Below are 23481 nucleotides of genomic sequence, written 5' to 3'. Positions count from 1 at the left end.
TCTTACGTCGTCCTTGTGTGTTTCCTTCGATTTTGACACTCCGAATTCGAAGCTTCTTCTTTTCATTTCTTCGTTTCGCGAAAACTGTGAGTAAAGACATCGAAAATACCACGTGTGCGGGTAAATCAAGGGTTGTACTTTCGAACTTTACTATTTCACCGACGACCTTCAATTTATTGCCACTTTCAACCCATTGATTAAACAACACGGCCCCATATTGGTGCGTAGCTATTTTCAATTCCCGTTACCGACGAGGGTCGAGGACCTCGTTTTTTTTTTTGTCTTTTTTTTTCGCACAACTTTACTACCCCGAGTTATAACGACACCAAAGTTTCACCCCTGGTTTCTGAACCAAAGAAAATTGCCGGAAACATTGCGAGGTTATTTACCGATGGGGGCAAAACCGGAAAGTTTTTAAGGCAATTTACTAATTGAGGTTAATTGGTATGCGTAATATTAATTTGCATTATTTTTCTGTACCCATCATTAGAAAACATATTACCATATTTGTCATTATGTTATATCGCGAAATGTACAATTTTTAAAGGAGAAATTGAGAGTTTATTTTCTTCCGAATATCGTGTTCCAATCTTTGACGAGAATTTAGCTGATCGAGCTACATTTTCCCCGAGTGAATATTTCTTACCTGTCACGGGATCCTTTATTCACTACAAAATGCATTCGGACATTTTACCCTGATAAATTTGAGAAGGAAACCGCGTCGAATTCATTTAACAGTATTTTACTGTAACTAAAGTCACGCCTCCGCAAATTTCATTTCGTGGTACACAGACCGGTATACATTTATGACCAGAATAAAAAAGGAAAGGTAATTTACTCCTCGACGTCGGATATAGGGAATGGCAACAAATTGAACGGGCCAATTAACCCTTGGACCCAAAGAAATGTTCAAAGAGGGTGAACGATTGCCGTTGTACAAGTAAAAAAGCAGAACGCTTCTCCTCCCCAACCAAATCGAAGAAAAAAGTTGAACCTTCGGTTGATGTTACGAATTTTCATGAAAAAAGTTTGACCCCGATTTCCAATGCAACAGCAAGTTACATTTTTTTTTCATTCGTATCAATTAAAAGGCGATCCGTTGAATATTCATGAACATACAAGTCGGTAGAAACCAAGATTAACTCCGACATCCGGAACGACCAGGAAACTGGACGAGGCGAGCGTAAAAATTTTGTGGTAAAACAAGAGTAAACAGAGGGATGAATTTACCAGACAATAGTAACGAAATATTTCCATCCCATTAGTCGAAAACAAAGCAGCACATCCTCGCGTCTCTGCTTCTAGCTGCTGCCACGGCCGTGTTCCGTATAGTAATTAAAATTAATTACGCTCTTCACTCTTCTTGATGAGAGCCGAGGTCCTTGGCCTTTTTTTTCAAATTGTGTGCGTTCTCTTGGAGGAGATCTTTTTTCGCTCACTTCAGTATTTTTCCGATATTCTCTGATATATTTCATTACATCGGGGAAGCCTGATAGTTACATCGAATAATGAGAAATTAAAAAAAAAAGAATCCGTGGTTGCGACCCTGATCTCCTGCACCAGTCCGATAAAAAAGTTTGTAGATCAAAAAAGCAGCCCCCGCGCAGGTGGCGAAGAGAAAATAAAATACCCCTCGACAGGGGTAAAAAAAATTTGCTCGCATCGAAGAAAATTTAATAGGGGTTGATAAAATGTATCTCCCCTGCAGTGGTAGAGAAGTATTCTCTCGAACGAGACAATCTTTGATCTCGGTATTTGATACCCACGTTACTTACAAAATACGGCCAGAATAAACTTACTCCCATTGTCGGTATATAAGGCGATAATTCAAACGTCGTCGCAAGGGTGTGAAATCAGTGCACGAGTTATAAGCGAGCCAGGCGGCGATCCGGGGTTGTCAACGTAACGTATTGGGAGTTCGGACTCGAACATTGGGTCAGCGTTCTTCCGGTTGGACGAATGAAGCTTTCCGAATGGACCGGAACGGTTTCGAATGATTTGGAAAGGTTCCGAATGGCGCCGGAGGGACGAAGTCGAGCTCGACACGCTGCTTCAGGGCGACCCGTGTCGCATTAATATTTTATAGACCGCGGCAGGAATAATTCGGGGAAAACGCCGCAGCTGAGTGGACACAGCGGAGTTGATTCCGTTGCCGGGTTGCGAGTGCAAGCCCTGCGGAAAGCTCGGATCGCTCTCCGCGACTCTCTCTGTCTCCCTCTCACTTCTCGAGTTAATTCCGAATCTCCATCGACAACGTCGATTGATCATTCGACGACGGCTCGACACACCCCGATTCTTTAATTCGCTTCGATTTACGTCGTACGAAACGAATTTACTCACTGCGGTATTTCACTCAGACGCTGGAGTAGACCGTTGCCAATAAAACCACGGACTTGACTCGGGCGCGATCGAAGACAACGGATTTTTAAGCTTCTTGATATTGTTGATTCCAAATCGCGTATGCGCCATTGTACGACCATTTGCCAGGCGTAAAAGTGACGAGGTGTATTTTTTTCCCCTTGTATAGACGCGAAAAATATGAGGATGCATTCAAAAAGGTCGAAGCTAAAAAATGGATCAATTAATAGTGAAGGATGGTACACGCTTAGGTTTGATATTATTTTTTGAGATGGTAATTTTAGTGAATAAGATATGGGTTTTAGAGCTTTCGTAGCGAATGCCGTGAAAAAAAAAATTATTTGCCCTTTTACCACCAAATTCACCTGTTTCGCGCAGACGTCCTTATACCCTTAAACACGCGACACAGTTCGAAAGCAGAGCGTTACCCCTTCGACTGAAGAATAAAACGCGGAAGATGCCACTCCAAAAATGTTTGTACTATTGCATAGATATGCATTACGAAGATTAATTGGAGCCGTGTTCGGAATTTTCATCACTCGACACTTCGACCGTTCAAAAGTTTACAATTCTTCAAGTTTGGACGATCCGAAGCGCCGATGAGATGACATTACGACGTATGTTAAAGAGATCTATAATTGTTCAAAGTCTTGAGGAGCGGATCAATAAATAAAATAGCTTCGTTGAATTTCAATATGAAATATGAATGAACACGAAAGAGTTGAAATTCAAAAAGTACTTTAGAAAGGCCAAAGTATAAAATCGTCGGAATAAACTTAGATATAAAAATAGAATTCTGACGATTCGCATATTCTGACATTGTATATATTGACTAAAATTTCTTCAGACCTTATCATACTTGACCTATCCATATTTTGAAATCCTGTGAATTAGATTTTCGACTCCCTGTGAGAAACTCGACACCGTGACCTTCTATCGCGACGCCACTTAACTTTTCGACCGCCGATCCATTCGATTTGTTTCAGCCCCGGTTCGGCAAATGAAAACAAAGGTTCTTCCATTCGCAGAGAAGCGGCTTGTCTAAGCGTCTTCGGCATCGAGCAAACCTCGGCAGCTCTCTAACAACGATTGATTCGCGATTTCACCGCGACTTAAAGAGGGGGACGAAGGTGGGAAACAGGTGGAAGGGAACCACTGGCCGAAAACCGTCTTGCCGCGAAGGTTGCCGAAGGTAATCCGATTGATTAATCGCCCTCGTCCCGCGAAGATGGACTGGCAGCAGCTCCGCCTATGGGTGGATGGACATCGGTCTCGGCAATGTGACATTCGCCTTGTATACATCGAATCCACGTCAACATTATTTTATCGCAATTTTTCCCACGTCTTCGAGGATCGCAGACCACCATGTCCTTCAACCTTTCACCCTCCAACTGTCTCGGAGAACGACTGCTTTGGCCGGCAGTTATTACAGGATAAGCGTCCCAGTTATTGACACGTTTAGACCAAATTATTGAGCCTTTCATTTTCCAAAGTTATAAATTCACGGCACAAATTGTGAATTTCTCGTTGACTAAAACCAATTTTTAGAAGGTTAAAGGATCAGTGGCACAAAATTCTATGGAACGCATCGATGAACGAAACGCACACTCTGTATACTTGCATGTTTGCTCCAAAATACGTGACATAATGCGTAGGGAAAAAGGTCGCGTTTTGAAAATGGTTTACATTTGTAAACGTGAGCTTGCGGCCGGTAAAGGCGGACGCGAACAAACCGGTGGGCGTCGGGTAAAACAGAGCGGGTAGTTAAGCTCTATCGCCGAAGTCAAGGCACGTTTCGCTTTTTGTAACTTCAATCGGAAACGGCTCGTAAAAGCCAATGTTTTGCTATGGGCACCAGGAGCGTAATTAAGCGGAATCATTAACGCGCCACGAGTATCGTTTCGCGACGACGTTAACACCGATGGAACGAAAATGTTTCCAACGAGATAATAAACAAGACGGCTGATGAAATTAAAATTCTTCCTGACATTTTCAAAAATCACCACTCCCCAATGTCTGATTGAAATTGTGTTACGAAATTCGCTTTTCGTAGCCGTCGACGATCGATCTTCCGACGATCGAGAAATCATCATCGTACGTAAAATAAGAAACAGCGTCTCTCTGCCACGTGGCTCGATCGATGCGACATTGATTTGACATTTTTCTAAAGTAAGGAGCTTACGTTACGTTAGAAGTTCAGTCTGCAGAAGCGGCGCGGCGGTCTGCGCCTACTTCCTCCAGGAAAATTGCCAATTTCCTGCACTCCGATTCGTGGAAGTTTGTTTTCTGTTCGTCGTTTTACCGATAGGGACAGCCGCATGTCCCTTCGCTAATGTGCCGTCCTTGCTTAGAAACGGGAAATTGCCGGTTAGTTTTCTCTAGATCAGTTCAATACGTGTATAAACCCGACCCGACCCGACCCTTACATAGTATCGCCTCTAATTTACTTTGCCATCCGCAGGTTGGGAATTAACCCTCAATTTTCCTCAAGTATAAGCTGCCAGCCTTGCTTCTGCTCTTGAAACACCCGCTCGACTATCGAGTTCGGTAAATTATTTATCGGCGTAGAAGTTGCTCCGATAATGAGCCACCAGATCAAAGACCACGAGGAAACTCTTGATACAGAGATCGATCATCATCGCGCGGAAGTATCGACACAGACGCGGGATATGAAGGGACAATAATCTGAAGCAGCGATCCTTGGATGAGAAATCGCGAATTTGATCGGCAAAAGCATCCTGCGCTTTGGAAGACAGTCTGAGATCTTTCGAACGTCCAATCTTGCTCGTACATGTATACATGAGTATGGTAAACATAATATATGGTGGTATTTTCCTTGAGATTTTCACGAGAGAAAGAAAGGGGAAAGAATAAAAGAGAAAGGAAAACAAGGGAGGATTTTACAAGGGAGGTAAACGAAGCATCGTGTCATTTCGGCTGAAGAGAAACACGTAAATGATATGCGAATCCCAACGGCCAATATTATTCCTCGTTTATGGGCAAGCCGTGTGCGCACACGTGCTTTATACACGACGACCCCGTTGGCAGGTAGATACAAGTTACGGCCTTTTTTATACTCGTCGCCGATAAGAAACCGCGGTGCTTTTTTTTTGTTTTCTTTTCGCGCCCATTGCGCTCGTTTTTTCTAGTCAGCGACCCTTGGAAGCGAGAAAAGAGAACCGAGGAAGCGATAAAACTGAAGGAAATTAGTGCGAACAGTAATATCATATTAGGGTGACGAATATCCTCCGTCTCGTCACTTCGGTTTTTACTTCGCTACCCCGAATTCTAGTTATCGAAAGCATGGAAATCTACTCGGGTTACTTGCGATTGCTCGGCTTGCATTTAATCGGTAGAAATACAGTTGATTAATCATTGGCATTTTTATTCCGAAAGAATGTAGGCGCAAAATCTCTGAAACACCGTCGAAAGACATCCATGTACCATGCAGCGTAAAAGCGAATGGGCGGCAAGCGCGTCGAGTCGCAGTCGGAGTTTCGGTCCCCGCGTATTTTCAGTTTGAAATAGTTTTAAGCCGAACATTCGAGCTTTCCCGTAGTTTCGGGAACAACTTTCGGCCATCGGTATGTATAAGTGAATGCATCCGCGGGATGGGAGGCAGGACTGATATAAGCAGGGTGAAATGTGGAGTTATCGGCGACGGCGATATTCGACATTATCAACCCGACGACTCAGCTCGACGAGGCGATCCCTGAAAACGGAAGACGGGACAGACCTGCGGTCACAATCGAAAGTTGGAACGTATCTCAACTTTTGGCATTGGCTTTCCAGAGGCCTCGATAAATCTCGGTTCTCGTTCCGAGCCGCGTGACGAAAGAAGAGGAATTCGATATAGCCGCAGCCTTTTTATACGCAGCTTTATGCACGCGCGGCGGAAAATTGTTGCGGAAAAAGCATCCTGCAGCTGCCGCAGGGATAAAAATCTCCCGCAGTGCAGGTGGACGCGAATAACGTTATCAGATTACGGGTAAAACATCGATCGCCTGTCCACGACGTGTCTTCTGCTCTATTTATTCCTAATTGAAATATGGCAAAGCTTTTGTCGGTGTTTGAATCTGTTCCGGTACAAGTACTACTATTCCGACCGAAAGATCGTTCGCCATTCACCGCAAGCCGGGTCGGGATGCAACTTATATTCCTTTAACTCGAAAGCCGTGTTCGATCTTTTCATCTTCGGCTCTTTCCTCGTACCGTATATATATATATACACTTAATACTTGTATGTATACATGAGGAAGCTTTTTTATCATAACCTTTCGCAAGGTTGAAACATGCTCGAATTCAATTCACCCTTGATAAAAATTTCTCTGGAATTCGCTAAAAGTCGTTTCATATTATTTGAATATTATCTTGTAACAGCGACTCAGACTGATGTTTATTTCAACGGAAAATTATGCGGGGAGAGCTCTCGTATACTTCAGAACTTCGTTCGGGAAATTAATTCCAAGTCTATCATAGCTGCGTTAGGAATAGTACAATATCGCTGTTCCGCCAAAGATCGTATAACCAACCAACGACGAAGCGTAGTGCACGCTACAAAGTCTGCATCACGGCGTGCAAAAACGAATCTAATTATCATTTTACGATAAGTGAGTGACGTTCAGCGACAGTCTCAGGAAAACGAACGAACTGCATTTGTATTTTCTCTTTTGCGCCATAAACTCTATACTTGCGTACACACGTGAAAGCGTGTTAACGCATTGCGGAGGAATCAAATATTGTCGTTTAAATTTACCGAGGATTGTAACAACAATTTGCCACATCTGTTACTATACCGGATACGAATTATCGTTATTGTTATTATCATTATTATCATCGCCTGGTTCTTCACTCAAGGCAAACGATCGCCAGCCGTTTCCAGCTTTCAACGATCCGGTTCAGATGTTTGTTATATAAATTCTCAAACATTTCTAAACGTCTTGTAAAACGTAATTTGTACCCCGTGGATTCCGGCTCCACGTCGCTTCTTAACGCGATGAAAACGCACGTCATCGCCGCAGCGGCGCATCAGCTTAACCCGTTCACTTTAAAATGAAAATATTGTCTCAAACTGCATTTATTTGAGTAAGGAAACACATTTTTCCACGATTTTAAGGTGTTTTGGACGTGTTTCAGAGATGGAATTTCTTGTCTTTGCGTTTTTCTCGCAATGTGAGAATAATTCTATAAAATAAATAGTGGCAATCGATTTGTCGGAAAATTTTACCCCTAAATCATATACTTGACAATTATTTAATGTGTAGTATGTCTCGAGAAAATCGGAAAAAACGAAAAGCAAAATTCTACGCTACAGTCTACAAAAACAGCGAATGGGTTAAATACGATTTTCCACCATCACGAAGGCTTATTATACACCAGTAATTCGCAAGAAGTCACGGACTGCGGTCGTAGAATTTCGTCCTCACTTCAGCGCGAAATAATAGCCTCAAGCCAATCAAATTGTTAGGTCATACAGCAAAAGCGTGATTGTTTTAGTATTTCCGCAACCCGCCTAATATCAAAATGGCTGACAATATCGACGGTGACGTCCAGCCGGCGACCGATAATATCCGCGGTAAAATCGTTTCTATTTTGCGATTGCTTTGTTCCTACAATTGTTCCACGAGTCAGTGAACAGCTATGCTACCGTTATTTATCCTGCACCGATACATCGATGATGAGATTACGAATAATTCTGTCAACTGCGATAAGTTGAGAACGGTGCCGGGTTGCCAATCCGTTTTACGATTAGCTTATTCATCGCCTACGGATAACCGACTATTCAACCGATTCGTGCTCCCACAATAACTCGAATTATTATTAATTATCAGCTTTGGAGTTGATTATTATACGTATATTACCGTTCGTCGCTGCATCGTCGTCGATGTCAATGACGAACAGATTGTAAAAGAAAAAAAAAGAAAAAGAAAAATTGAAAACTTACTTGCTACCAGTGACTCTTATATACGGCGACAATCTTTCGTTCTCCTTGGAAAGAAAAATACCGAATGAAAGAAACGGCATCTCGAATATCGAGGAAATCGTTAGCACGCGTGTCGTATGGCTGATTGCGCTGTCGCGTCACGTTTGGTCTGCAAGATGTATTTTGTTTACAGGCATATACGGTGTTCGATCGTGTGAAACACGGGTGCATGATCATCGCCGAAGTAAAAGAGCCCGTCTGCCGTGGCCGAGATCCGGGTATCACGTAACAACGTGATATTGAGGGGGGCCGACGACGTACGGACGATCTCCACTGACGAGGGTCTCGGCAACTGATAACATTGCGTCGAGCTTTCACACCTGCCAAACCGCTGGTTTATCCGGAGATGAAGCAATAACTTTTCCAAAATGGATTCTACCGTGACACGAATTAATGATACAAAATGAGAAGTGAGCACCGCAAGGTAGCGAAAACGCAATTTATGGTAGCGCGACGTGCCTTTCCTCGAGTGATTCAGGTTCAATGTCACTTACAATTGATACCGCGTATCGTACGGATTTTCAAATACCTCGATTCGAAGGAAAGTATCGAATTACACGCATAATTTCTGCGCCACTCGTCAAATGCATTTTCAAATGCCCGAATGATGCGAAGAAACTACAACTCGACTACGAGCCCGTCAGTTTGTCTTGAACCTGAGGACGGGTCCTGTTCAACCTGCTCCTGCGCATCCTGCTTTAGAGGCAATAATTTATCCCTCGAGCATCGAAGTTGCCGCAAGCTTTTCGAACGATGACTGCGATAAATTTCGAAACTCAGATCGGAATAGGATTCGACCGATTAAGCGATCTGTACACAACGTGTACGTGTTATACAAAACATTTCAACGAACATTGAACCAGAAGAATGAAATAAACCCAACGATGATCGCTCAAAAATTCGATTACAGCGAGGCTTCGAGACGTGTATCTTCATAGGCAGAAACCACTGCGTTTCCCCGAATCTTAGAGACTCCCGAGAACTATCCGATGAAAGAAGTCACTTCAAAGAGATTCGACTTACCGGTACCGCAAACGTGTCTCGATGGGTACACGGAAAGCAGACTTGAGAAATCAGAGTATCGGAAGAAGTGTGTACGCTAGGACGTGTTATAAAGTCTGATCAGGTTCCGATAGTTGCTTCGGTTTCCCGTGTGTCTGTAAGTAGCGAAGGTATAATACACGCGGATAGACGCAGGTATGAACAAATAAGAGTAGACGCTTCGAAGTTGGAGCTGCGGTCGTTTTCCTGAGCGTCGATTGTATCGAAGTCGTGTATCGGAAACGTGGAACGCGTAGATGGGAGGGTTGGATATAGGCGGGTATTTGCACAATGGCGGAATAGGAGGTTTGTCGCTTTTGTCAAACCATGAATCGGTAATGTATCGATCATGAATCAAATCCAGTTCCCTCGGGAATTCCTATACGTACATCTACAAACTTTGCCATCGGCTTTTACCTTCCCCGCAGCTTATACTTCACGAGTTTATGACCCAAAACCCTCGACGTTCTTGAGATTTTACACCGTTTCAAAGAGAGCTTACAAAAATCTTCACGAATCGGATCGCCTCTCTGTTTTACGGCGAATACAAATTCCCTATCACTCACCGCTCTCACGGGCTTTTTCGACGCTCTTCGCGATTCTTTCCGCGACCCCTTTTCCGAAGGGACTGTGGTTTCGCAGTGTCGTGTTGAATAGCTTTTATGACACAAAAAGAACTCTGTTGATTGAAAACACCGCGCAGATCAGAGTCTGTCTAGTAGAAACCGTCCAGGTCAGCTAACACGAGACATAATTAGCGGTGAAACTGGTAATTTGGACTTTGCTCAAATTATCCAGATTTCCAATGGATGAGAAATGAGTTACGAATAATTCGAAGAAAATCGATCCCAGCAAAGTTTTGGTCCGATGCTTGTAGCGCGTTTCTGCAACATTGAATAACAACCAGGAAAGAGAATCGAATGGCTTTTAGTCATCGTATTCGAATTGCGTGACGAATAACGCCGACCGCTTATCGAAACTAACGAACGCGGTTCAGCTGCGATGGTGTAGAAAAATTCCAAGTCTCGTTCATTCTCTGGATGCAAAATCGTCCCTGCCTTTACGGCAGAGCTTAAGTAAGTATCGGACGCTGAAAAGGATTACGATTCTGTCGGGAGAGTGGAAACGTGACGTCGTTCCCCGTCACCGTGACGCCGACCATTTGTCGCTGGAGGCGTTGCCGAGCGCCTTGGGACTGCCCAACGACGTGCCCCAATGATTGATGACGCGTCTTTATTCATCGCATCGATGAATACACGGAGCTCGGCGAGATCGATGCAAAGTTATGTACATCCCTTCCTGCCTTACACCATGCAGGCAGGCCATCAGATTCCCTCTGACTTTCCTGCAGGTTGAGGAGGTTCCTCGATCGCGTCTGTCAACCTCCTCCAAAGGCACATCCGCGGTATTCATACACCGATAATGGCGTGCCAAATTCCCGGTTTAACCCCATTTCACACCCATGGTGTAGAGCTTAAGTTTAGTCCTCGGTATATCAATTTGTTTTTTTTTTTTTTTGTTTTTTCTTTTATCCATAACGTTATGATAGATGGTTCGTTGTAATTTCAAAAGTTTCGGGTATTGAAATTTCGTTGTAATAGATTTTTTCGAAATTTCTTCAAATTTGTCAATTTTTCCGTGTCAACGGTTTGCTATCAGGTACCTACTGGATATGGAACGCGAACATTGTGTCCAGCCCGTTGCGAGGATACAACGTCACGGGTCATCCTTTGTTATCATTGACGGCTCGACGGTTGACGGGAATTTAATTTTACGTTTTCACCCTCTCGATACAAGATTAACGAGCTGTTTGGGGCACGCGGGCGATTATGACGACGGCGCGGCCGCAAAAACAATTCTCCGATTCTTTAATTTCATCGATTATCATCCCCCTTCATATTTTTCGATCCGATCACCGTTGGCCGAATTAAAAAATGAAGTGGGTTGAAAAAATAAAAAACGAACAGGATACAAACTGCTGTGTAAAGTCAAAATTCGTCAAAGAAGTATACGAGAAAAAAGATGTAATCGTTTGAGACTGTAGTCGAAATTTTATCGAACGGGACGATATTTAAGAATTAACAGAATTGCAGTGTTTGAAGACAAACGACGTATATAAATCGTTCACCGATGCGGTATATATCCAATATATAGGGAGAAAGGGAAACTTGTCGAATTTGAATCAACAGATTGCTGTCAATCTGTCGTCACAAAAAGAGAAATACGAGCAGGTATAGTCAAAAGGAGCCGCGGGCCAGAGACGAGGGTGAAAGAATAAAAATTGCCCAAATTCCCGCCCGAGCTTTTAGTGCCCTTTTATTCTACATGGGGACAATTTTACACCGAGGTTGACTTCCGGCGGAAGATCGCGGCGCGCCTAGACAGCCGAAAAATCAAGCCACGGCCACTCGGAGGCTGGCAGCGGATGTGGGGGTGGAAAAATTACGAGAGCAGAAACAGGTGACGAATCACGTCGGTATCTCAACTTCGCGAAACTCTCTCTGTCACCTTTGGCACGATCGTATTGACGGAAATTCCAAACGCCGGCGGAGAAATCGATTACAGTCCGCAAAAATTCAAGAAGGAACGAATTTCAGAGGCACGCGAATAATTCGATACCGCGAATCGAGTTGGGATTATTCCAATTTCTTACCATACGTACCTGTGACAAAAAATATAAAAAATATTAGAATAATTCAGTGAGAATCCCAAATTTTCCATTTGTAATATTTTTTTCTTTATTATCATTCAAAGTCTACTTTTATTTTACAGTTCTTGTTATTCCTAAGGCTGCTGGCAATCGTTTAAATTTATTAATCTTTCAACTCCACATTTACTCGTTACTAATTTGAAGAAATGACATTTAATTTCCTGTCGATAAGAATTTCAAACATTTGAAACGAATAATTCGAATAACTCGAACTGCTTGAGTCACTAAAACGTAATTGGCACATTCGATTCGATTCGATTCAACCTCTATTCGCACACCCCTAGACAGAATTCCCATCGCGTCGGGCAAAAAATTTTGAAAAAAAGTGTCAGGCTGTATCGCTTTTACACGGCCGAAGCGAGGCACCGAAGTTGGCAAAAATCAGTTTCTTCGAAAGCATGTATGCAAGGTTATGTCGGGGAGGGATATGGCGGAGTAAAGTGGTAAAGGGTCCACGGCGAGCCGAGGGGCGAGGGCGGAAAGCCGCGGTATGATAACAGGTTGTGACGGTTGGCAGGCAGCACCAGTCAAGCGAACAGCACGGAGCGCCTGCCTGCCCGGCGTGATTGATGGCTAATTTATAACCCTCCCTCCCCTACCGCCCGCCCCACTCCTCCCCCACGCTCCTCGAACTACCAACAAGCACCCTCGTAACATTCCCTCCAACGTGAATGATACCCCTGTACCAGGTGCTTACCATTTACACGTATACTTACAACCCTGGGTTACACCCGGTGGACCACCGCCAGGAAATTCTCTTCTTAGGATCCATCTAAACGGATCGTCAAGGAGAGCCGCGGACCCTGCGGATTCCGTGCAGCAAATTTATCGCTCCAAAATTAGGAAAATATCACCTTTATTCCGAACGGTGGTTGATCGGGGTCTGCAGCTTACTTTCTTACTCTCACTTCGAGACTACGCGTGTACGGATTCGGGAAAAAAAATGACAGAGTGATTGCGGACTATAGAGAGTGTGTATGAATATTTATGATTGCAAAAGACCGTCTGTTGTAAATATTAAAACCTGACTGTATATGACTTAAGAAAAATTACTCGACTACTTTGATTACAAAAAAAAAAGCAATCTTGTGTAACATTCCGTAATCGTCGGTGATTTTGTTTTTGTCATCTGACGAATAACGAATCAAACTATTTTAATGGAGCGATTTTCCAATTTTGTGTAATTAAGGTCAAGGTTTTAAAGATTTCATGTTTATTGTAATCGCAATGAATACGACATGATTACAAATGATTACATTATTAAAAAATGATTCTTAGATTGCAGACGATTTCATGATTACATCGCGATTACAATGATTAAAAAATTACTTCAATAAGGGGTGACACGATGACTGCTTCAGCGGCCAATTCCTCGCGTATCCGTCATGCGCATCTAGTTTTATCTCTTCCATTTATGTATCGTCGATTCGCCGCTTATTTTCGTTCAATTTCAAAACCGGTATCTAACCTTATAGTCGTGAATGTAGAATCGGAAAGAAGTTGATTAAACGAAGCTTGGGTAAACTTTGTATCCTGTTCGATGTTGCGATGGATCTACCATGGAAATTTATGTGAAATAGTGGAGGTAATATTATTCTTACATCAGTTTCACGTCATCCCTCGATTGGATGTTCTGTCTCATTTCAAGAGCTGAGTTTACACTCGAGTCTCGAGTTACATTCTTCGATTTTTCTTACCACCGTTAAATACCGCGAGAAGGCCACTCGCTTGGAATTGTTGAAACAGTGCGTCAGAGTTATTCCACTTTCAATAACGCGAAAATTTTCAACGCCTGGTCCGACCTAATAAGATTTTCTTCCAACGATGACTTGTTGCAGTGATTTACTAGCGTTTTCGTCTATATTACGTTTATAATCAGGTGAAATACCGCATTTCCAAGTCCCTGTTTTTACCACACGCGCACAGCTGTAGGAAATCGGAGTAAACAAACGAAACGTATCATTCGTCAAAGATTTTTTAACATTTTCCATGCGTATTCAACGGTAAATTTATACCTCAAAACAAGCGAACGAAATTCGATCGGACTTACAAAAGTTACATGTGAAATAACCACCTGTCAAATTGATAAAAGTTTTATCTGCGGTGTATTCTCGGCGGGGCGGCGCGGCAAAAACGCACCTCTGTGTGTCTTCATATTCCAATAATAGGACTGGAAAGTTAATCTTATACTTTTGAGAACGTCCAGATGTCGGGATTTCCCATACAATGCGACAGGTATAAAAACGGCACGCTACTCGTCTGGACTTGAAAATATTTATGGATTGCGCGAAACTTGAGGTTTTCCCCAAGAATCCATCAGCCTACAACGACAATTCTTAGTCGCTTACTCCAGAGAGACTCCTTGTTTTCTCTGTAAGATTTACGAGCTGCGCCGATAGTTTTTATAAGCATCCAGTCACTTGTAGTGCGCATTAAAATTTCATAAAACATAAAGTTACCGCAAGACTATGTTTATTCTAGACGATCGTACCGAAGAAGTTTTCAAAAAAAGAAACAAAAAAAAAGAAAAAAAAATCCAAATATTTTATGGCATCGTATCTTTTCCCTAAGGTATCAAGAGTTGTGGGACAATCGTTCGAGTCGCTAAATATTTTAAACATTGTTCACGCGTGCTCGTAAAGAAAAAATATATATATCATATATACACATATATATATATAATACCAAGCCCTTTTCAACGACCGGTGCACATGTAATATTTGAAGTAAGAATATCAAGAAGTTCCATCAGTTGGAATTTGTTACCAGCTTGTCAGCATTTGTTACATTTGTTACATTTCACCCTTTATAGCCGTCGTATTTTTCCCCAACATTTTGCCCACATTAATCGTTGTAAAAACTACCTGTGAAATTGACAAATTTATCACTCATGTCCTAAAGTGACGAGTAAGAACTCGATCACATTCCGGCATGAAAATACAAGCAATCGCCGTGATAGGAGGCTAGTTTTTTGCTCTCGCCTTGACGGTACAATCGTAAGATTGTCACCTAGATGCAGTATAAGATAGCGGATGGAAACTCACCCCTGGATGACGGGGGTGTTCGGACAGAGAGTGGGTAATTAAACCGATGATGTCAGCACTGCAGCAGGTAGTTTTCCATCCAAGAATAAATAACACGACTATGCGACGACTAATAATCGAGAACACCGCGTGTCGATTCCGTGCGGAAAGCACCTGTTCACAATTTCATTCCAATTCACCAGGACGCGGTAGGTTTCTCACTCGTCGATCACGCCGGTTCGAAGAATTAACCGCGACGAAGGCGAACGCGGGCGACACTCGACGACTTCCGGAAACCGAACGCATGGCGGATTCGCCAGGGAAGGGTCAGGGAAAGGTGGTAGGGGGGGGGGGGGAAGCCGGGGTTCGTTTTTTCCAAGTTTTTCGTTCTATTTCCCTCTCTGTCTTCTTTTTAAAGATCCTGTTTCAGCCGGGGATCCGGCGCTGCCACGAGACGCGGGATAAAGCGCCGCTTCTCACTGCGGCCCCGGCGCTCGTTTCGCGGCCCGCGAACCGAACTCCCGATTCGACGCGACACACTAACGAAAATAACCCCGAGAGACGGCCAGCTAAATATACTGGAGTCCGGCTGACGACTTGGATTCAATCTCGGCTCGACCCGCCGTCCGCCGAGTCGCACCGCGCTTTCCGCGTCCGAAAAGCTCGGTCCACCTGATCGTCGTGCAGGAGTCACCGATTCGGGCTTCTTCCGGTTCCCCCTTTCGGAGCGATCGCCTGCGGCCTGCACGGAATCGCGCAGCTTGCGACCTGTCGAGCTTGCGAACGATCAGGCGGGGTTTTGTCAGAATTTTTAGACACCAAAGGCACCCGCCTCGGTTTTAACAACGGTATTATCACCGCGAGCTTATAGAATACCGCCGCGCCGGCCGGACCACCGGCTCGATATTGTAAATATTTATAGACCAGAAGGACAGAGGTTGTGAATAAAGCAGACTCTGTGCGAAAGCCGACGGCGTGAAGAGCCGCTCCCAGAAGCAACTCGCGCTCCTTCCTTAATCGCGTTTAGCATCTTATTTCGCGACCTAACGAACTATAAAAATCCCCGGGTGAACTCGCCCCCAGTACCGCTTTTAGCTGACGTGATTTGATGAGGGAAAATCGAGCTGGCTTCTTTCGGGCAATTGGGGACTGTGTTATACCTGTACCGATCGGACAGAGACGGACACCGAAACTTTGCCGATCTCGCCATTTCTGCACATTGCTAACGAGTCGTGAAATCATAAAATTCACACGGAACAAGCCCGGCTGTGATAACCGAACTTTCGAAAGGACTGTATTATTTAGGGAGCTGTGGTTCGATTTCAAGCTTCATGAATTTCAAAGATACTGTATCATTTGAAACTTGTCGTTCTCTGATCATTGGCTTCAAGAGGCTTAATTTAAGCCGAAAAGTATTAGGGAATTACTATATGACATCAGTCGAGTTACTGCGATGCAATTTTCAGGCTTTTTCAATCACGCGTTGCCGAATACTTCTCTGATAAAACGACGGGTCTGATCGCAAATATTTTATTGTCATCCAAAAACGGACGGCGATAAAAAGAAGCATTCTCGGGAAACACCGAAGTGTCCGAAGAAAACGAAAGGAGCTTGCGAATATGCTTCCGCGTGATTTTTGTGCTTTCTTTTGAAGTGAACCACGGTGCGACATTTTCAATTTTTTCGTACGAAACCACTCGCCGGGTCAAACTCCACCTGCCATGATCGACGTAACCTGCTCGAGGCGATGTCCCCGCCTTTTGGCTTCGGTGCCAGTGTTGGAATCGAAAATGAAAAATTCTGCCACGCGAACGTCGAGAGAAGGATATTTTCTGGCACGAGACTCACGCGCGCCTGGTGTAACTTACCTCTTCAAACGAAGACTTTGATCTCTCGCGCGAACCTGAACCTTCGTGCCTTCTCATTGCGTTCAGAATTCTCGGAACTCGCATCGAGATATCCGCAGTAGGGTTTTTCGACTTTATTCTACGCCTATAAGGAGAACGGGGAACTTTCATCTTTTGAACTTTGGCATCCGCGGCTTTTTCAAACCCGAAGAGAAATTTCAATATAAACAGTTCGGCTTCGCTCTTTACGAATTATGAAACTGAAATAGGCGCGTTCGACGCATCACCCTGCACGTGCTATGTATGTAAAAATGAGAATTCAAGAGCGTCCTCAAAAATTACTTCACCCTGAAAAGCAAATCTTCTAAAGAAACGGACTCGTAAATCGGATTCAATTAAGCTATTTGTTAAGTTTCAAACATACACGTCTTCACGAATCCAACAGATTCGTTCAAAACGATTCACCTACTTGTAACCTACAATTTGATGCGATCTCATTTTCGGTTAATCCTTATTTTTCAAACCTAGTAACCAGCCGTTAATCGAGTAATTGTAATCCCTTTTTCACGTTCGATATTCTCGTCGGTTTGACCCTTGACATTTACGGTAATTTTACGGTATCGTGTGTAGAAACAAATTTTTTTATTCTACCTTTTGGAGGATACGCCTGCCTTTACGAAGGGTGCGTATTACTGGCAGGGTTATAGGCTTAGGCTGCGCAGCTTCCCCTGCAGCCTGTCAAACGAGGTGTCCCTCATACAAAGTGGCAACGCCGTGAAATTGTATCGGAATTATAATGCTCAGGACGTGAAATAAAAATTTCAATTTCGCACGTTCGGTACCGAATGGTCGGATGCCTGCTGTTTAGTCGGTTTGCGGAGAAATCACGTCTGAAGAAAGGATGAAGAGGCTGAAAGGTCGTGGACGACTTGCCGCGGTGACTCCGTAAGGCCTTTATTAAGATTTCCCCGAAGTGTCTGATCATCGAACAATATCATCGACTGAATTAAGAATTCTGCGTGATACTGGAGCAATTGGAACTGCGAGTAGAAAATTGCGATCCATTATCCACCCCGATTAATGTTTCATTTCCATTTTTTGTTATTAGCATTGTTTTTCTTACTCCATTTTGATCCGTCAAGCCTGCGTCATCTCCGAAGATGCGCGGGGGAATAAAGATGGAGAAAACAAAGTGATACTTGTTGAGATTTTTACCGGGGATCAGGGAAATACGGTTACGATTATGGTTACGGTTACGGGAGAGCGAACCCTATCTCGATCGAGAGTAATCGATGAGAATCGTCGCATAAAAACGAACCGATACCGTACAGTGGATGATTTGCATAGAAAAAGTCTAAGCCGCGATACAAGCTCCGAGTAAAGACTCTCGCGAAAGCTTCGACATGTCGAGGTACTCGAAAATGCGGCTGCTTGTATTGCAGGGAAATAATCCAGCGCGTTCATGCGTTCCAATCTTAAAGTGTAACCAGGCAGGCAGAATTATGAAAACGTGGTTCGAATGCTTCAAGTCGAATATCCCCTATTCGCTTCTTTTGGCCTCTAACTGAGTCACCGTACATATACATGTATAAGCTCGGTTATCTATGATACGCCATTCGTCAGAGTTAGAAGCTGTACAGTCGGGATAAAAGCAGTTGTCGCAGGGCGCAGACCGCGTCGTTTATCACAACCCTTTGGACGGGTGTCGGAATAGAATGATACTGCATGGTGTCTGCAGGAGAGACTGTATATTTCGATGAATAGGCTCTGCGTTTATGTTCCATTTTGCAGCGTATTCCCAACCGACCGAGCTTTAATATTTCCAGCCTCGGTGATCCGCAGAGCCTTGATAAAAGTATACTTGCGTACTTGTACGCACGAAAGCCTCGACCGGATGAAAATTTATAATTGTGTTATTTCGTTGGTAATTTCAATTCCGAAGTCTTCGGCGCCTTTGCCTCTCTGTATACATATAATTTATTTATACACCTTCCTACCTGCATTAACGCTTTTCCGTACTAAATTAAAAATTTCAACTCAGTCTGTGTTTTAATCACGTCCGCGAAGCCCCCGCAACTCCGGCCGACGCGTCAAAATACAACTTTGCATAATAATGAACGAGTTATGAAAATGAACCGCATGAATAATCATGCGGGATACGGCACGTACCTACGCATCTTGTGTAAAAAATATATTTATACACATTATTCTCTGTCTCCGTTTCTCTTTGATAATGATGACAATTCTTCTCGGGAGTGAATAATTCATCATTCAACCACGAACGCAAAACTCATAATAATTCGCTCGAATTTTCGTGAGCCATATTCCGCGGATCCATTGAAAAACCTTTGAAACTGTCTCATTTTTTCATACAACGTTGAAACAACCATTTCCATGTTCCGGTGGTGGAATCATGTTTCATCTACCTGTGAAAAGATACGAAGATTTTTCAGCTCAATGGATCATCGTCCTTTTTCTCCATTTGACCCGCAGTCCGCCCTCGTCTTTCGAAGAGCAAGAGCTTACCCGCTACGATGAGACAGGGCAACTGGCTAATACCTATGTTACAGCTGACTAGTGGAAAGGCAAAGGTCGGCTGTGAATGCTTGTAGAATTTCAAGAAAGGAACAAAAGAACGGTGATTGCAGAAATCGAGGTGGCCCAAAGCGACCGATTAACACGTCGCCGGGCAGTTGAAGGAGGAGGGAGCTTAATAATCGCGTGTAATTTAGACGCGCTAATTTGCGCGGGTGTAAGAATGGCCGGGGGAGGGAGGGGAGAAACAGAAGGCAACGCCTTCTGCGGATTAATTAAAGTGTCCAACCTAACAAAGCCGCCCACCGTCTATATTTATGTAAGCACACACGCTGCTGTGACGTCGGCAACATTGTCTAAAACCCAACAAACCCGTCCGGTTGTGTATAGTGAGTCGCAAGTACCTAGCAAAGTGGAAAAACGAGGTGTAAGAATATTTCCGGGCAGAGTGAAAAAAGATCGAAAAATGAGTGACGATTTTTAACGTGCTGGTTGGCCGAAAATTGATATGCTTTTTTAAATGTTATTAGACAAGTTAGTCGGATATCTTTACCAAAACCTTACATCTGTAAGCTGCGAAGATATATTTGAGAATACAATAATAGAAAATACAGAAATTTTGAACAAAACCTTGGATATGGAAGCTCCGTTTAAAGTTGCTTCAAAACGATTAGAAATCTATATTGGTAGATTCTTTCGATTTCACTGTACAATGGCTCATTTTACCGAAAAGATGGTTTTATACAATATCATTGAAAGAGATTCTCTTTTTTTTTTTAGCAATCAATTCGATGTTGGAATTTGTTGAGCTAAACAATACTGGTACAATGTGATAGTAATAAATACTCAACGATGCCAAGGAGATGAAAAAAGGGCTTTCAATGAATTTGTAGAAAATAATCTTCTGAATAAAATGATCAATCATAGATTGTAATCAAACGAATCTACTAGATTTTCAACCATTTGAAGGCGACCTAAAATCAAGCATCGATGCGTAAGCTTTTCTCCATGATTACGATATTTTCTTTTTTTCTATTTTTGAAGAGATTTCCCCAGCTTACGAATATCATAATTTGCTAAATACTCAACGTACGACTATCTTGTAATAAATTCGACAAAATGTATCGATATTTGTGGAGCCCGCAACTTCTTCAAGTTCCCCATTTAAACATTCCCCTGTTTCAAATCAATCGCAATAACTTAGTTTCCGAATAATATTTTCTCAGTCTGAAGCAAGAAAGAATCGCCAAGCTGCAGTCGCTTTGGCGTGGCTGAGAATTGTGGAAAAACGAGGGTAAGAAAGACTGCAGAGAATGAGGGAAGGATGGAAGGATGAAAGGAACAGAGGATGGCGAGAGGATCGAGGATCGAGGTGCAGATCCGAAGGTTTCTCCCGGATTTAGAAGATAAATGCTCGTCAAGCGATGCAAGTAAAATATTTGTTCAGTCCGTGCTCTCGTCTGTCTGCCAGCTTGTCAGAGCACGATGCCGTTCCACCCGGAGGATTTGCTTGCCGAGCAAGACAGCTATAACCGCGGACAGACGGACCTGCGGGAGCCGAGAAACGGCGACTAGACGGACTCGGAATTGAACCGAAGAGAAAGGCCGCGATCCGTTGGCGGACGGATTTCGCCTTCGAGACGAACGGATTAGCATGAAATCAAACGGCCTCCTCGACGCAAGGAGGAGGGGCTCAAACTCGACCGCTGCGGAAAACGCGCTTCCTGACACCCGGAAACGGTGCGGCAGGTCGGCTTGCCGCAGGTACCGAAATTGGTTTCGTTATATCATATTCAACGTCCTCGTTCGCGGTAATAATTCCGAGCCAAGGGACGAACTCTGAGTAAACGATACGAGTGAGGTATTCTTTCGGATTAATTAATGCAGTTGTCGTATAATGCATACGAATCATGCACGTAGCTATCACAATCAACTTTTAGGTTCACCGCACGATTAGAAAAGAAATGTCCCAGCAAATGGACTAAAAAATATTTGGTCGACTTGACCATTTTTTAATGTATTACTAAGTAAACAAAAAAGTACTAGGTACAAAGTAATTGTTGATACGACAATTTAACTGTTATAGTTACAATAATTTGTGTCATATTTACTGACAGAAATGGAATAAATAACTCAAACATAAAGTGGACTTGCCGGGACGTTATGTTTAGTTAAATTTTTCTAACAGTCGAGTTCCTTCTCAATATTTTCCGACACTCCTGATTTTACGGTAACGGCTGTTACGGTAGAAGGGGGAAAATTTCAATTTGCCTCTTTCTTTCCTCGGCTTTTTCTTCTCCTCCTCAATTTTCGCACGCCTTCACCCTTCAAATGGGAAATTTTAAACTCCCGAGGTTCGGAATATCGAGGCGAAAAATATCCCGCGATAAGAACGCTAAAAGTTATTCGAGCTTTGGCACGAAGTCGGGATTTTCGCTCGGATATCAAAAACATTTTCTTCGATTGAAAATTCTCTTTGGGCCAACGACAAGTCGGCAAAGTCACTGCACACGATTTCTCGGCCACGTTTCTGCGCTTCTATCTCATCCTATCCTACAACACTCGTCACGGTGCCCAGAAGGCCAAAGCTGCCAGCGTTCCTCCACGTTTTATCAGGTTTATCCAAGCCGTCTCGTTGCGCGGAAAATCGTTGACGAGAACAACTTTTACGAGCCTGCAGGGTGTCAGGTGCGATACGATGCTGCCTTTTCCGCGGCGAAACTTTGCCCGCATGTGAAACTGCAACGAACTCGGCTTTTACGTTCTTTGATTCGTCCCGGTAAAGATAAGCCCCCTGTCCAACCTCGTATTCGCGGAATCTGCGGGGCGTCAAAGATAAAACCGAATCGATTTTTGCTCTACTTACGACAGTAATTGCCATGTATTCTCATTGCACCAATTATTCGAGGGAGCGAGTTTCGAGGCTATTCAAATGCTTGACAATCGCCGAAACCTCGTGAGGTAATTTTCGCGGAAAATATTACAAGACCGCTCTGACTTGATCGACTTTTGAACAGGGACTCGGCACGTCGCGGAGAGTTGCTCTTTTGGGAGTAGAATACAACTCGTCCGAATGACAGTAATCTGCATAACAGAGTTGAGCGAGAAGTCACGTATTTTAGACTCCGCCGTTAGAGTAATATAATGTAAAAAAAAAGAAAAGAAAAGGAAAATAAGAACAGCCGAAGAAACACCAACGGCACTCAATCATCCCTGAGTTTTCCATTTTTTACTTCTCCAGACGCATTAGCACACAAGTTGGAAAATTTCGAGGAATATCGTAATTGCGTATATTTCACAAAATTTGACGAATATTACAGATGAAGACAGTACAGTTCAACGCGACTCCTCGATCTGTATTATACATCGCTGATTGCAGGGTCAATTAAACGAACTACATCCAGATAAGCAAGCGACCAAACTTGACTCTAAAACAATTATCAATTTTTCCAAAATTCGTTGCACGTTATTCCGTCGAAGAGAAGGACAAAATCCTGCCGAGCAGAATACAGTGCAGGGTACGTTACTCGAAACGCGAACATCACGTTTAAACTTGGTCGATATGCCGGAGGCGAGCAGCGGTGATGTTTCTGAAATTGGTCGTTGAGGTAACGGAAGCTGGACAAACTTGGCGGAAAACGCTTTAAACGTGTGGAGAAATCCACCCGCGGAAGTGGAAAGCAGATGCGGAATCCGGACTCCGGAATCCTTCTGTCTCGTCGCTGGTTCCAAGGAAGCAGCAGCAGCGGAGAGAACGATTCTCGCCCCGCTGGTGACACAGCGAAACGTAACGTCGCGTTACGCCTGGAGTCCAGCTAATTAATCATCTTGATTGCCTGTCCGGCAGGACCGCGCGACTTTCAGCGGTTCTCAACCGGCCGTAAGCTCCCCGGATCCTCCTCTTCGTCAACCCCGTCTCGCTAACCTGCAGCCGTAAAGAGGTATTAATAAAACGTCTTCAAGCCGCTACACTGCTCCTTGGCTC

General features: G+C 43.6%; 1 protein-coding gene across 1 annotated transcript in view; it reads right to left on the bottom strand.

Annotated features, from left to right (window-relative positions):
• LOC124177429 (potassium channel subfamily K member 16) overlaps positions 1 to 15389 on the bottom strand; it is a 99433-nt gene extending 84044 nt beyond the window's left edge. Inside the window, exon 1 of the mRNA XM_046559766.1 lies at positions 15136 to 15389. The gene's annotated coding sequence lies outside the window, so the exon portion shown is untranslated. The remainder of the gene's footprint in view (positions 1 to 15135) is intronic.
• Positions 15390 to 23481: the final 8092 nt, after the last annotated feature.

This window comes from Neodiprion fabricii, chromosome 3, assembly GCF_021155785.1.
Source record: "Neodiprion fabricii isolate iyNeoFabr1 chromosome 3, iyNeoFabr1.1, whole genome shotgun sequence".
NCBI lineage: Eukaryota > Metazoa > Arthropoda > Insecta > Hymenoptera > Diprionidae > Neodiprion > Neodiprion fabricii.
This window is presented reverse-complemented; position numbering and strand designations above follow the sequence as displayed.